Source organism: Hylobates moloch, unplaced genomic scaffold (assembly GCF_009828535.3).
Source record: "Hylobates moloch isolate HMO894 unplaced genomic scaffold, HMol_V3 SCAFFOLD_16, whole genome shotgun sequence".
NCBI lineage: Eukaryota > Metazoa > Chordata > Mammalia > Primates > Hylobatidae > Hylobates > Hylobates moloch.
The window spans coordinates 35,766,619-35,782,972 of NW_026652291.1; the positions used below are offsets into that span (position 1 = coordinate 35,766,619).

The 16,354-nt window shown below is 46.1% G+C and overlaps 1 protein-coding gene across 1 annotated transcript in view; it reads right to left on the minus strand.

The window, feature by feature from the left end:
- Positions 1-8,041, minus strand: part of SUSD6 (sushi domain containing 6) — a 106,097-nt gene extending 98,056 nt beyond the window's left edge. The window contains exon 1 of the mRNA XM_032135068.2: positions 7,782-8,041. The gene's annotated coding sequence lies outside the window, so the exon portion shown is untranslated. The remainder of the gene's footprint in view (positions 1-7,781) is intronic.
- Between the last annotated feature and the right edge of the window lie 8,313 nt (positions 8,042-16,354).

A 16,354-nucleotide genomic window follows, 5' to 3' on the forward strand; every position in this document is an offset into this window, starting at 1 on the left:
TTTTTTTTTTTTCTGTAGACATGTGGACTCTCACTATGCTGCCCAGGCTAGTCTTGAACTGGTCTTGAGCAATTGTCCCACCTCAGCTTCCCAAAGTGCTGGGATTACAGGTGTGAGCCACCGTACCGGGCCAGGTGGCGTTTTTGAATGGCAAAGATACACAGCACAGAGATTTAAAAGTTAAGCAGGCACAGCCTGAACACAACTACACCGATTTTTTAAAGTGAAAGCAAGTTTATTAAGAAAGTAAAGGAATAAAGAATGGCTACTCCATAGGCAGAGCAGCCCTGAGGGCTCTGCACCCATTTTAAGAACAGTTTTCTTTCAGAAGAATTGGACTTAATGACTCATTGCCTTTGTAATTTCACTATTAGACTCAAAACTACAATCACAGAAGTAACTTGAATTTGTTCCCAAAAATATGAACCACGACACCCTGCTGGACTCCCAACCCCCATTCCTGGACCAGGCCCAGAGGAGGGGGAGAAACAAAGAGGTGATCACACCGGGAAAGAAAAGCACTAGACTAGGAATCAGGGGCCCTGTCTTCTCCACTAGCCCTTTCACCTCTCAGGCAAGTCAGCTCTAAGCATCCATTTCCCATTTGCATTTCTTTAAAATGAGGAGGTAGAATAAAAAGAACCCCAAAGGCCCATTTTTCCAACTCTAACATTTCATGAACCTAGAGCCTCTCTTCATATACTGTGTTGTGCTGGGAGTTTTGGTAGCATCTAGATAGCAACAGTGAAGCATCTGGATCTTCAACTAAGAGTCTCATCTCACTTCACTCAACCTTTGGAAACTCTTAGGATTTGAGAATCGAATTTGCATTAACAGGTAGGGCCTGCTTCAAATCACAAAATTTTTGGCAATGAGTTTTGGCAGGAAGTTATGGCTGCATTCACACACATTTACACACACACACAGGAGGGAACTTTCTAGAAGAACTGATCCTTGGCCTTGGCTCCAGATACAGGAACCCAGAGAAGACAATTCAAGTTCCTAGTTTTTGTCCGTCTTGCTGGACAAAGGGCATGTGCCCTATCCCTCCTGTTTCTCTGCAGTGTAACCATCTTGATCCTCTGTTAAATCATTAGGTAGCCTGCATATGCACACTTTCAAGATCTTTTAGTAGGGATCTAGGATCAGGGAAAGCAAGACTAGCTGTTGAAAGCAAGACTAGCTGTTGGTCACAAGTGCTAGTACAGGCTGAGTGTCCTTTATCAGAAATGCTTGGGATCACAAATGTTTTAGATTTTGGAATATTTGCATACACATAAGGTATCTCAGGGATGGGACACCAGTCTAAACACAAAATCCATTTATGTTTCATTTACACCTAATACACATAGCCTGAAGGTAGTTTTGACTGTGACCTAAAACATGAGGTCACATATGGAATTCTCCATCATGTGGGTGCTCAAAAAGTTTAAGATTTTGAAGCACTTCATATTTCAGGTTAGGGAAACTCAACCTGTGGTTCCAATTAGAACAAGGGCAAAAGGAGACATTCTGTTGCATTATTTCATTAATATGGTTGGCATGATATAAAACCACACAGGGACACATCCTGTAGAGGAAATGACACTCCAAGCAGCACCATCTGCTCCTTTTTGTGTCTCGCATGATCTGTTTTTAACCTCAGGTTACACCTGAGGTCCACCTGGAAAAGCCCTGTGGGGGCTGCCCTAAAGAGCACTCTTTCTCAGATCTACATTTTCAGGGCACTCAGACCCTCTCCTTCCTCCCTACCTTGCTGGCTGGCTCTCTGTTCAATAAGCATTCCACTCCCCAACCTAGCAGAAGCCTTTGAGGAGGTGCACAGAACCCTGGCATGGAATTTTTCACAGGAAAAGGAAAAGCTTTGAGAACTATAAATCACATTTGATAAGGAAGGCTTTGGGGGTTCATGCTAAAGTTCTCTCTATAAAACACAAAGATGAGATTTAGAGCCTAGGCTTCGCATTGAAAATCCTCTTCATTTTTTTAAAGCAGCAGTACATGTGCATTGAATTTAGGCACTATCACGTCTGTCAATTCTCACCAATGGTTAAAGTTCTGCACCAAATATTTGGAAACAATGCTACTGGAGAGTTCAAACTTAAAAACAGGATTCTCTCTTTTTGTTTTTGGGTTTTGGATTTTTTTTTTTTTTTTTTTTTTTTTTTGGTGGCACCTTTTCTTGATTCAGGGCAATATCCGCAATACCACAGTAGGACCAAGAGTTTACTAAAACACTGTTCTTCCTCAAACAAACTGCATCACCTAGTAGAATGTTAATCTCAAAGTATAGATATGGATGGATGCAGCTTTAAAGATATCTCCTTGAGAAATGAAAACATATACCCACAGAAAAACTTATACACACATGTTCTTAGCAATACTGCAATATTATTCATAACCAAAAAACAGAAACAACCCAACTGTCCATCAGCTGATGAATGAATAAAAATGTGGTATATCAGTACAACAGAACAGCATTCAGCAATAAAATGGAATGAAGTACTGATACATGCTAAAACATGAATGAGCCTCAAAACATTATGCTAAGTGAAAGAAGCCAGTTATTAAAGACCACATATCATATGATTCCATCTATATGAAACGTCCAAATAGGCAAATCTATAGAGAGAGAAAGATGAGTGGTTGCCTAGGGCTAGGTGGGATTGTAGAGAAATAGGGAGTGACTTTTTGGGGTGATGAAAATGTTCCAAAATTAGATTATGGTGATAGATGTACAACTCTGTAAATATACTAAAAACCACTGAATTGTACTTTAAATGGGTGAATTTTATGACCTGTTAAAAAAAAAAAAAAGCTAAGTGAAAAAAATACAAAGCTGAATGTACAAGTACTACCAGCTGAAGATGGAAAAAACAGAATACACATTATGTTTATGTTAGGGTGGTAGAATCATGCTGATTTTTTTTCCCTTTTATTTTCCAAGCTATCTGTAATCTTGTGCCTCCCCACCGAAAAACATCTCTCAGTCTTCCTTCAAACAGTTTGCATAGACTGCTATAATTTAAAATGCAAATTAAGCAAAATCACCTTGTTCCCTTTTTGCAGTTACCTTTTGCAAGACTCCGTCCACTTAGTTTGCTGAGCTCAACTGAGAACAATCTAAAGGAAGAATTGGATAAACAGGCTCTTATGCCATTCCCAGAAGCCAGTTTCATTTTATTGTCTTTGTCAGAAGCTGAAGCCTAGTCTAGCCAAAGAAAATTTCAGCAAGGACAGTTTACATAAAGGGCAATTCCACACTCTAATCTTAAATTTCTGTGGGTGAAGGCAAGTCACTGCTGGCAGTAGGTTGAACTTGGAAAGATTAGACATTCCCTCTCCACTACAAAGGGTGGCAAGAAAGGGGAGGCTGAGAAAGATCTCTATTTGTGTCCCTTCTCTGAGGTTTTGTATCCAATCTCCAACTGCAGAATCCTGAATCATTTTTCACCAGAGAAGATCCTCTTCTGAGTAATAAAGAATTGTCAGTCACCACCTCTGCCGTCTGTGAACCCACTGAGATCTATTACTGTCATCAAGAATCCCAGGCTAACTTCCCTCAAATCAAGCAAGGAGGCTTTGCCAAAAAATAAAATAAAACACTTGTGTATGTGTGTGTGTGGGGGGGTACATTTAAGGGCACACTGCTATCAGGTAATTTTAAGGATCTACTAACACTGGCGACAGTAACAGGGAACTACATCTGTTTCTGTTTGAGAAAAATGCTTCAGTAATATCCTGTTTCAGGAGTACTGTGTGAATTCTTGGCACGCAGCCTTCAGATGTTTCAAGGGTGGCTATTTTCCTTTTTTGAGATACAAGAGCCAGGGAGGGAGACTACATTACAGGCAACACCACAGTCTGTGAAACTAGTTTCAGTTCTCACTGCTGCACTTCCTGCTGTCGCTGTATCCAGTACCTTCACAGACGCTTAACTGTCCCAAGCCTTGATAGTAGCACAGTTGGCCTTTCACAGCTGAAGTGACCCAGCTCAGTGCCACTGCAAGGTCCACCAGTGGAGCAACTTCCACACTCAAGTAAGAACCAGAGGATGAGAGAGCAAATGGAGGCACCCTGCTGGTTTCCAGGCCAAAAAAAACTAAAAAGGGAAGAAAAAGGACACCATCGCAGACATATCAGCACAAGAAGAACACAGGTGCCTAACAGGCTCTGCTGCGAAAACCTAAGCCTTGTAAGAGGTACCTCTTTCCCCAGAACTTGTACTTTTTAAGATGAAAGGTTCTTACACAGAAACACAAACTTACACTCATCCAAGGCACATACAATGGCTGTTGCCTTGAATCCAAGCCAGGGGTGGAGTGAACAGATCTTGATGCACAAGGACAGTCCACCCAAAGGTTCCTGAGTACTATGGAGCTCATGAGAAACCTGGGGAAAGAGTCTCTATTTCCCCTAGTTTTGCATTTGTCGCAAAGCTTACCTTTAACCAAATGTCCTAATCCTCAACATTCAAGTCTGCAACAAAGCAATGTTTGCTCTCAAAGTTGAAAAGAAGACAAGACATGGGGCTCCTTCCTCTATTGGCTCCTTCTGATCTTTCTCCCACTGCTTGAGCAAACACCTTCTAACAAGACTTCCATAGTGTCCAGACAGAAAGAAGAGGGAAAATAAATACTGCTTGTCAGCTTCAACTAGGAGATAGCATGTCAATTCAGGAGCTTAATAACTCACTTCATGTAAGGCAATTACACAACCTAGGCCCAGTGGATCTGCTGACATTCGGGCCTGCAAGTGTGAACTGTCTCTTAGTAAATGGGGAACTAGAGGGGAAAGACAACCATGTGTGCCCTCTGGCCTTCCCTCTCTGCTGGCAAGTGGTTCTGCTTCATTCTCCACAGTTCACTTGTTTGGTACTGAAATGAGGAAGAGTATGTACCTCACTATTTTTTTTAAAAGATGCTGTATTTCTCCCAGCCTACAAATGATACCAGTAGTAACTTGGTTGTCAGAAAAGCTAAGGATATGAAAAAAGGGCAGAAGAAAATATCTGAAGCAAAAGCCAAGTTTTTATGTGGGAAATTGACAAGTGTGGAGGGAGTGAAACAATGCTTAGTAGCAATAAACTTGAAAGAAGTTCTAACTTTAAAGAAACCAGATGAATTATTACCTTTTGGAAGGGGTGTGTGTGGCTGCTACAGGAATTGCTGCCCCACCAAAAGAGCAAAGGAGGATATCCCCTACTGAGAGATGCACCATTACATAAGAACACAAGTTCAGGCCAGGCACGGTGGCTCACGCCTGTAATCCCAACACTTTGGGAGGCCAAGACGGGCAGATCACCTGAGGTCCGGCATTCGAGACCAGCCTAGCCAACATGGTAAAACCAAGTCTCTACTAAAAACACAAAAATTAGCCAGGCGTGATGACACGCACCTGTAGTCCCAGCTGCTCAGGAGGCTGAGGCAGAGAATCGTTTGAACCTGGGAGGCGAAGGTTGCAGTGAGCCGAGATTGTGCCACTGCACTCCAGCCTGGGTGACAGAGCGAGACTCCATCTCAAAAAAATAAAAAAGAAAAAAGAACACAAGTTCAATCACCACACCTCAGAGACTGGCCAGGAAAACAGACAAGTGCTGAGGTCTCTTTATCTGCCAGCCTGTATCTGTAACACCTAATTCTACCCTTCCTCCTCTTCTATCTCACCAAATTCTGGGCTTTCAGAAGGCAGGCTTCAGCGAAAGAAGTCAAACTCGCCCATTTGGCAGTGGGTTTGCTCTCAGGGTTTAAACACTGAGCACCCTGGCACCTGTCTCTATCTAGGTGTAAGTGAGGATTTGTTTCATATGCCATTTCTACTACAGTATCCAAAAAATTACTCTGTAGACAGGAAGTCCTATCTCTCAGGACTCATACCAATACTGTCCTCTGTTTAACTCGCTGGGCAGAAGTTCCTTCGGCAGCAAATGGCCAACAATGAAAGCTAACAACATAAACCAAGACAAATTGACTTAAAGGCTGTGAGTCCATGAGAGCTGGATTCTGACTTATTCAGTGCAGTACCTGCAATACCTAGCACAGTGCCTGGCATACGTTCGGTATCACATAACTACTTGGGAGTACTGAATGAAAGAATGAACAAATGAATCTTATGCAAACATACTGTAAGTGTATACCCAGGAGAAAGAGTTTAGAATGCTCATGATCTGAGAAACAGCCTGAAGCAGCAGTGCTTTGAGAAGGTTTTAGAAAGACTCCAGGTTCAATTTTACCAAAAGGTAAACAAACCAGAAAGTAGCAGTATAATCTAGTAGTTCAGACTGTGGGCTCCACCATGAGAAACCTATGTGACATAGGCGAGTTATTTAACTTGTTTGGTTTGGGTCTCAACTAGAAGAATTGGGATAATAATATCTACTCAAAAGTCTGTTATTAAACGAGTTCAAAAGAGTAAAGCCCTTAGCACAAAGGTTGGTACTCAGTAAGTCCTCAAGAACCTTTCCATATTATTGCTGCTTGAATACCTTCTTTGCTGAGATGCAGACGTACCTCCCCCAACTCTAGGAAAATTTTAATTTCTGGTTGAATATGCTTCTAGCTAAAAACACAAAGCCCAGAGAACTCAGAAGTCAGTGCCAAGCACATGTCTCTACTAGCCTCCACTAGATGGTGACAATTTGGGTGTGGAATTCCCAAAACAGAAAAGGTGTGTGTGCGTAACTCCTATGTATGTTTTTACATCAGAGGAACGAAAACAGCAAGAAATGAATTAACTACTGTGAAGCGTGGAAAGACATACTTCCCATCTCTGTAGATCAAAAAAGAGAGTAAATCCCTAGGCCTAATTGAACTGAGTAATCTTACTGCACCTCTGGAAGAGCACACAGGAGCCCAGTTAGCGATAGCAACAAAGCCCAGCACGTCGCCTGCCACCGAAAGAAAATTCTGTGGGAACAACAGCTTTAGGCCTCCTTGCCCAAACGCCAACTTCCCTTTAACCAGCCCAAGACTTTATTTTGACGCCTCTTTGCTCCTGGGTCTTGCTGTCCCCATAACCACCTCCCCCTCCTGCTCCTAAATTCGTCCAGGGTAACTTTTCTCCACTTCAGCAGCTCCCCAGCCACGACTCCCATGAGGGAGAGTCAGATCCACACTCATAGCTGGGGTCTCAAAACCAAGTGTAAAAAAAAGAAAGTCTGTATGTACGTGCCTACTTTTTGAAAGAAAAGAGCTGGTTTCGGGGAGTTTCGCCTGGTTAACAAGAAAAGTTTTTGAGATTAAAGAGCAGCCGAGGCGCGGGGGCTCCCGAATGCTGCGGTGCGCACAGGCGGGCTCTGAAATTTCCTCAGAAAATCCACCTTCTCTAAGCCAGCCCTGCCCGAGCGCAAGCCCCGCAGCTTTGCTGGGCTGAGGGCAGTAATGACAGTGGCACAGAGGGCCTCTGCCTACCTCCTCTGCACCCATCGGCACGGCGTCTGGCTCTTCCGGCGCCGCCCGGGCAGCGACGCGGGACGGCGCGCCCCGGACCGCGGGTCACCAAGTTCCCGGCCGCAAACCAGCCGCCGGTCCCCCCGGCCGCGCAGCCCCCACTGCTGGCCGGCTGGCCGCGCCACGCCAGCGCGGGGCTCCCAGCGGCGCAGCTCGCGGCCGGGTGACAGCGGGCCGGCGCAGAGAAGCGCGGGGAGCCGCCGAAGCCGGCCGGGGCTCCGGCCAGTGTCACTCCTGGGCTGTGCGCGCTGGTCCCGCGCCCCTGACAGCCGGCCGGGCGCGTCGGTGGCACAATGCCGGCCCCGCCGCCCCCCGGCCGCAGTGACAACTCACCCGGGAGCCGGCGGAAACCTCCGGGATGGGGGCGCTCACCGCTTCCACGCCGCCGCCTGCGCGCGCCCGCAGCCTTCTCGGGTCTAGGCGAGGCCCCGCGTGCCCTTGTCTAGCTCGCTCTGGCGCTGTGGGCAGAGGAAGCGGGCAGGAGGGAGGGAGGCGGCGGGGCGGTCGCCGGCTTCGGAGAATAGAACGCGGCGGTAGCGGCGGCTGCAGCGCCAGCGTCACTGACCCAGCTGTACCGCGCGGGCGGGGGAGGCCCCGCGGAGGGGAGGGGGCGGGGAAGGGGCGGGAAAGGGGCAGGGCCAGACGCGCACGCAACAGCGCCGGCGTCGCGCCGGCGTCGCGTCGCCGCGACCGCCCAGCTGGGAGGCCCCGCACGCACGCGCCGCCGGCCGGGCCAGGTACCCACTGGAGAAGCGACGCGGTTGGGGAGGTGGGGGGTCCTTAAAGGGACAGTCCTCTGCGCTGGAGTGGATGCGGCGGTGGCACCGACTCAGCTGGACTATGCGGCGTTTGCAGTGCGCTCTCCAGTTCGTTTACTATTATTATTATTTGCATTATTGAATTACTATTATTTGCAAAGAATTGTACTGCCCTCAGGTTTACAAGCCTTTTGGCGCATGTTGCCTTGTTAGCTCTTGAATTGCTCGTCTGACCTAGCTCTGAAGCAGGGTATTATCTCCCTGTTAAGCAGTACTCCAAACTGTGGCTCCTAGCCTGCCAACATTAAAGCTGCCCGGGGGGTGGGTGGGGGTGAAAATGCAGATTCGGGGCCCCACCTCCAGCCATTGTGATTCAGTGGGGTCGGACTTGGGAATCTGTATTTTCACTAGCATTCCGAAGTGAGTGATCCTTCAGCATACTAAAAGCACACAAGGGATATCAAGGTTGAGAAAATCACAGTTCAGAGCCAGGACTGGTAGAGTCCGGGCTAGAAGCTTGCCACATTCCTAACTGTATTTCCCCTCTTGAGCCTTGCCTTCTGGGGCTATTTTCTAGCACATCTGAGTGAGCAGTTTGTGCACTGTACGGCTACATCGTTTATTGGTGATCTCTCATGCAGTGTGTCCTCGGTTTATGTGTTTACAGGGCCCGTGGCACCTTGATGGGGAGGACTCTGGCTTTTTATCTTTGTGCCCCAGGGCCTTGCAGCGTGTCAGTCTCAGAGGTCCTCAATAAATGTTAAGGAACTCCTACTTGTAAATCAGTGGTAGAGTCCACATCTGGACCTACAGACTTGTGTCTTTGCCGCAGCTTGGGTCAGGCAGGCCCCTTCTCCCAGATGCTCTTGGACAAAAGGGTACACCTCAGGGCCTCTCACCAGGCCTAGTTCTAGTAGGCTTTCAGGAAAAGCGCTGTGAATTAACAGGGCATGTCCTTGTGAAGTAGCTTGAACCAAATAAACAGGATGCTCCTCCCCATGCACACAGACCCATCCCCAAAAGAACCCTTCCCTTCTGGGCCCCACAGCAACCTGTAGCTTGTAGCTATAATGCCTTTTTCATAAGCCTATCCTTGTTCTGCCTTCTTTCTTCCTTGCCTTCTTGGGTCCAGACTCATTAGAGAAGATGGGGACCCTTCCCTTCTTGCTCATTTGGGGCCACATTGCCCAGACTACTAGAAGATTGAAAAGCACACTTCAGAACTACCTGGGTCTGCAGCAGAGCACAACCAAATCAGTGTGGGCAGCAGGAACACGCCAGGCAGACCCAAGGCTCAGGGAGGGGACAAGGGAGAAGGAAGCAAGGGAAAGGGATGGAGGAAGAATTGGAGAAGACGAATGGAGAGAAGGAGAAAAAGAAAGCAAGGAAAGGGAAGAAAGCAGGCATGGATGGTTCAGGTCAGATCAACTGCCGAGGTAACTGAGCCCCTGGCTGTGCACTGAGGTCAGTTTGGCCATTAAGAGGCTCAGTAATTGCATGCAAGAACTGCCACCTTATAAAATCCCTTGTGAGACCCTATGCAGATCTGTCCATCACTACCCAAAAATCCTCAGTCGGGCGCGGTGGCTCACGCCTGTAAACCCAGCACTTTGGGAGGCCGAGGCAGGCAGAACACCTGAGGTCAGGAGTTTGAGACCAGCCTGGACAAAATGGTGAAACCCCTTCTCTACTAAAAATACAAAAGTTAGCCAGGCGTGGTGGCACATGCCTATAAGCCTAGCTCTTCCGGAGCCTGAGGCAGGAGAATCACTTGAACTCAGGAAGCAGAGGTTGCAGTGAGCCGAGATCGTGCCATTGCACTCCAGCCTGGGTGACAGAGTGAGACTGTCTCAAAAAAAAAAAAAAAAAAAACCTCTCCCAGACCTTCAGGGTCCACAGAATGAACTCAAACTCATCAGCAAGGACTGTAGTATCCTGTGCTCTCCACAATCGGGTCCAAATGCTCTCCATCCCTCCACACACCCCACTCCAGCCTCCCCATACCACCTGCTGGTCTCTAACAAGCCATTCCTGTCACATCTGTCACAAACCAGGTGCCCATGCTGTTTCCTCAATCTTGAAGGCCTTCTCTACTTACCCTTCAGAATCTTCCCAAGGCTGCTGCTTCTACTTTTCTGTGGCACTTTGGTTGAGCCCCAAAGTGCCACAGAAAAGTATTTTCCAAATTATTTTTATTATTTTTTTTTTTTTTTTTTTTTTTTTGAGGTTTGTCTGTCGCCAGGTAGTGGATGATATGGTCATGCAACCTCTGCCTTCTGGTTCAGGGTTTTCCTGCCCCAGTCTCCAGACTTGGTTACAGTGGTTACTTTCCTTCTGTTTGATTGCCAGAACAGGATCAAGTCTCTCCTTTATAAACCGGTCATCCCTGTTTTTTCTCTCCTATCTGAATTCCTTGGCCTTTCGGTAGAGTGACAAAACTTGCTCTTCTCACCCACAAAATGGAATGGTACTTCCTGGCCTGGGGTGAATATTATCTTTCTGCTATTGAAAAGATCTCACAAGATGAAGGTTAAGAATAATTTAGACGTAGACATTCTCAAGTGGGAGGGATCACAGATTTTTTAAAATAAAATTCTTTAAAATTTTTAAGATTTTTTTTTTTTTTAATTTAACAGTTTTCTCACGCCTGTAATCCCAGCATTTTGGGAAGCTGAGGCAGGCTTATCATTTGAGGCCAGAAGTTCAAGACCAGCCTGGCCAACATGGCAAAACCTCATCTCTACTAAAAATATAAAAATTAGCCTGGCGTGGTGGTGCACGCCTGTAATCCCAGCTATGTGGGAGGCTAGTCACAAGAATTGCTTGAACCTGGGAGGCAGAGGCTGCAATGAGCTGAGATTGCGCCGCTGCACTCCAGCCTGGGTGACAGAGTGAGACTCTGTCCCAAATAAATTAATTAATTAACAGCTTTATTGAGATATTCACATACCAGCAATTCACTGTTTAAATTTGTAGATTTATTTTATGTAACTTTACAAATTGTACAAATTTGTACAGGTACAATTGTACATTTAGAGTGAACAATTCAATGGTTTTTAATATATTTACAGAGTTGTACAATATTTTAGAACCTTTTCATGACCCTAAAAAAAAATCCCATACCCATTAGCAGTCACTACCCATTTCCTCCCTCCCTACCACCTTCCCTGCCTCCCTCCCTAGGCAACCAACAATCTACTTTCTGTCTCTATACATTTGCCTATTCTGAGCACTCCCTATAAATGGAATCATACAAATATGTGGCCTTTATAATTGATTTTTTGTTTCTTCCACCTAACATAATGAATTTTAAACCAGAGCTAATTTTTTATTTTCACTTTTTAATTCAGACCCTGCCTTATTCTAAAAGGACTTAAGATGGCTTTTTGAGCTAATATTCCTGGGTCCTTCCAGATTTCCAGCATAAATCTTTTTTTTTTTTTGATGGAGTCTTGCTCTGTCGCCCAGGCTGGAGTGCAGTGGCATGATCTGAGCTCACTGCAACCTCCGCCTCCCAGGTTCAGGGGATTCTCCTGTCTCAGTCTCCCGAGTAGCTGGGACTACAGGTGTGTGCCACCACGCCCAGCTAATTTTTGTATTTTTAGTAGAGATGGGGTTTCACCATGTTAGCCAGGCTGGTCTCAAACTCCTGACCTCAGTGATCAGCCTGCTTCTGCCTCCCAAAGTGCTAGGATTACAGGCACGAGCCACCACACCCGGCCAATTTCCAGCACAAATCTTAATACTCTGCTCTAAATCTAGGTGCTGGAAAATGGCATGGGGGTTAGATTAGTCCCAGTTAGTGGTGAGTAGAATAGCTAGCCATCCCAGTTTGCCTGGGACTAAGGGGATTCCTGGCACATGGGACTTCCAGTGCCAAAATTAGGACATTCCTGGGCCAATCAGGATGAGGTAGTCACTCCTATGATAAGAGTCAGGAGGCATGGTATTCCTTTCATCTCCCAGGAATCTAACAAGGAGTGTGTGCCTTTACTGCTTGCAGGGCAGAACAGAGGAGTTTGGCTCTCTGAAAGTGAGAGACAAGGTTCAGAATAAGTACATGGAATCTCAGTTGCTATGGTTATTACATACAATAGTAGTAATGACAGCTACTATTTACAAAGCACCTCCTGTATGTCAGGTGCTTGGTAGGGACTTTATACATGTAACCTCTAATTTTGGCAACAGTCCTCCAAGTTCATTATCATTAACACCATTTTACAAGCAAGGCTTAGAGAGATTTTTTTTTTTGACATATCAAAACCACATAGTATGTATGTTGCAAAACCAGAATTCATTCTTGTTTGTCTGTTCCAAAGGTCACACTTTCCCAAATAAACCATGTGGTTCCTCCCACCCCCAATAAAAATAGCAAATAAAGATTGAAATTGTCCTCATATATCTCTTGCTTTTTAAAAAAGTGCTTTTTTGCATACCAGCTAGTTTTTTACAACATCCCCATAAAATGAAGAGACATTATTGTCCCCAATTTTACCTATAAGGAAGTTGAGGCACCGAAAGGTCGCTAGCTTGTCTGATCTCATATAGAAATTAGCATGAGTTTCATGTTTTGATTCAAGATTCCTTGGGCAGCCTTCAAAGCCCTGTGAAAGTAAACCCGTTTGACCCCAGAGGAGGTGGAAAGTGAGGCCACCCTCACCGCAGAATGTCAGAGTCCAAAATGGGTGGGTTGTACAGGGCTAGGCCAACAGGAGCTGAGAAGCACCTCCCACTCAAGAGGAGGATGATCTAGGCTCAGGCGGTTATCTGAATTTGTGAGCCTGCACCATCACCAGAAGAAGGCAACCCTTCTTGCAGCTTGTCAGGGGCCTGTGAGAGCCAGGCTTGGTGACGCAATCCCTGCTGGCCACTGGTCGGAGGGAGCTTTGTAGAGGTCAGAGTTCAGGGCTTAGATCTGGGCTATTCACAGCAGCAGCTATGATTCCCTATCCACCCCAACTCTGACCCTAGCCCTAGAAAATGTGCACTTGAGGCTGCCCAATTAGCAGGTACATATAAGAGAGCAACCCAGCCCCACCTTCTCTTCTGAAGCATGTCTTTGACAACATTCTTTCCCTAATACAGGTCAGGTTAACTGGTAAAAGTGTTGGCCCCATTTTTCACACAAGGAAAAGCCAAGGTAGAAAGGGAGCATCCACCTGCTATGGCCCCAGATGGTATCCTAGTGGAAGATGAATGAATATCAGATCCCCCCCCACCCCTGGTGCCAACCAGCCTGATGACCTGCTGCTTCTCCTTGCCCTTTGCCCAAGGGCTGGGCAGTGACTCTGGAGACAATCTGCAGGGAGGAAAGAAGGGACTGAGGATAGCCTAGGGCCTGGGCCTTTCTAGACAGAGCCAGCCCACAAACCATACACACACACACACACACACACACACACACACACACACACACACACTGCTCCTGGTCATTGGACACTGTATTCCCTCCCTGATGGTTCATTTTCATGTGATTTAATGGTGAGAAGACAGAGCTGTATGATTGGCCCTGCTAGCTCTGAGCTGCCAGTGCATAGAGGAATGGAGTTGCTCCCTTCTTCAGACTGTCTGGGGAGGCAGGGATAGGGCTGTGAAGCTCTGGCAGACACAACACCTCAGAAGGCTCTTGGCCCCAGGACTTGTTGGCTGGATCAGTAGGGTCAGTCCCTCTTTTGGCTGGCCAGGGACCTTCAAAATCAGGGTATTTTGATACCTCCAAAATCAGGGTATTTGAAGGTGCTGATGATGGACCCCAAGGTGCAGCTTTACCCCCAGGCATGTCAATGAACCCCCTGAAAAAAGCTCCAATACATTAAATATGTACTGTCTGCCAGACACTTTGCTAGTGGCTCCACATATATGATTTCATTTAATCCTTGCAATAGCCTCTGAAATAGGTATTAATACTATTATCTTCATTTTGCATATGAGGAAACTGAGGTACATAAAGTTTAAAGATGAGGCCAAGGCCACAGTTACTAGTAGCATGTCGTGCTTCTTAGGGAATACAGCTGTAATTTGCACTGTAAAAAGCAAATGTGATTTTTAAAGGGGGACTAGAGCAGGTTACCTGCAGTGGTGTGCTGAAGAGTCCTCAAACTGTCAAGAATCAATTCTAAAATGCCCAAGATTTTTGTAAGCTAGTTGTTAAACACAGCCTTTGTTAAAAATTAAATTATGGCCAGGAGCAGTGGCTCATGCCTGTAATCCCAGCACTTTGGGAGGCCAAAGCAAGAGGATCACTTGAGCTCAGAAGTTTGAGACCAGCCTGGGCAACAGAGTGAGACCTCCTCTCTACAAAAAATACAAAAATTAGCCAGGCATGGTGGCACACGCCTGTGGTCCCAGCTACTCAGGAGGCTGAGGTGGGAGGATTACTTGAGCCCGGGAGGTCAGGACTAAAGTAAGCTGTGATTGTGCCACTACACTCCAGCCTAGGTGACAGAGCAAGACCTTGTCTCAAAAAAATAATAATAATTAAAAATTAAAAAATTAAATTACATATATGTAAAATTAAATTATGGTTGTTAAAGTAATAAATACTCAAGTTACCACTTCCTAATTATTAATTATTTTACTACATTATATATTTTTTCCTTTTTCTGCCTCCCTTCTCTTACATTATACTCTTATCTATGCTTTCAAGTTTATTTATATCTTATGAAGTACTGCATCATATTATGCCACTTCTCATCTCTTCTCAACTCCACATTCAGTGACATCACATTGATAGTTTGAAATCAGATACAGTGGAAGTATTTACACCACAGAAATTACCAAATATAAATCAGCTCCCACCTATAGAACAAGTTGCTAAACATTTACAATTGAAATGTGAAACATTTACATCTGGAAAACTGAAAGCTTCCAGCACCAGGGTCTGTAGCAGTAGGGGAGGAGGTGAACCCAGGGCTAGCTGAGCTCACCAGCAGAGCCAGCAGGGTGAGTGGGTGCAGGGCGCATGTGGAATATCTCTAGGAGGCAGCCAGACCCCATAGTCTCCATTTTACAGCGAAGGTGAGTTCTCAGGCCAGGTGAGAAATGTTTGATGCCTCAAAAGTGTGTTGGTTCCAGCCGGGTGCAGTGGCTCATGCCTGTAATCCCAGCACTTTGGGAGGCCAAGGCGGGTGGATCACCTGAGGTCAGGAGTTCAAGATCAGCCTGACCAATATGGAGAAACTCCGTCTCTGCTAAAAATACAAAATTAGCCGGGCATGGTAGCACATGCCTGTGTAATTCCAGCTACTCGGGAGGCTGAGGCAGGAGAATGGCTTGAACCTGGGAGGCAGAGGTTGCAGTGAGCCGAGATCATGCCATTGCACTCCAGCCTGGGCAACAAGAGCGAAACTCTGTCTAAAAAAAAAAAAAAGTGTGTCGGTTCTATTTGAGATGCACTCCACCTAGATGCACCATAAAGATTTCTTACTTTCCACATCCCCCAATAGAGTATGTTCGCCAGTTACCAAGGGAGATGGAGGGACAGGAACCTAAGAGGAAGCCTGCCTGGAAGAAGGGGGCGAGGGGACTGCTGGTCCTCAGTCCCTTGTGAATGCCTGGCCTCTAGTGGTGGGATTAAGAATGCAGCCTCTGCCCTCCAACCTTAGGTCAAGACGCTCAGAGTCTCCCTCCACAGAGTACCATCACGGCATTTCCCAGCACAGAGCACAGGACAGCTGGGACAATCCTTGTGGGACAAATGGATGATGGACAGAAGCATCTGCTTCCAACAGGAGGGTCTCAACCATCCCCTTAGAACCTATGCCCCCTTTGGATAGTATTTTATGACACCCCCCCATCCCACTACCATGAAATGAAAATCATAGCATAATCTGCCTACACACATAATTGCAAAAAATAAATGCATGCATAGGTTCACCAAAAGACATGTGCAAGAATGTTCACAGCATCATTATGCATAATGGCCAGACACTAGAAACAACACAAATGGATATGGTATGTCCACATGATGAAAACGAACAAACTTCTGCCAGGCACGGTGGGCACAGTGGCTCATGTCTGTAATCCCAGCATTCTGGGAGGCCAAGGCGGGCAGATCACTTGAGGTTAGAGGAGTTTGAGACCAGCCTGGTCAACACAGTGAGACCCCGTCTCTACTAAAACTTCAAAAATTAGCGGGGCGTGGTGGTG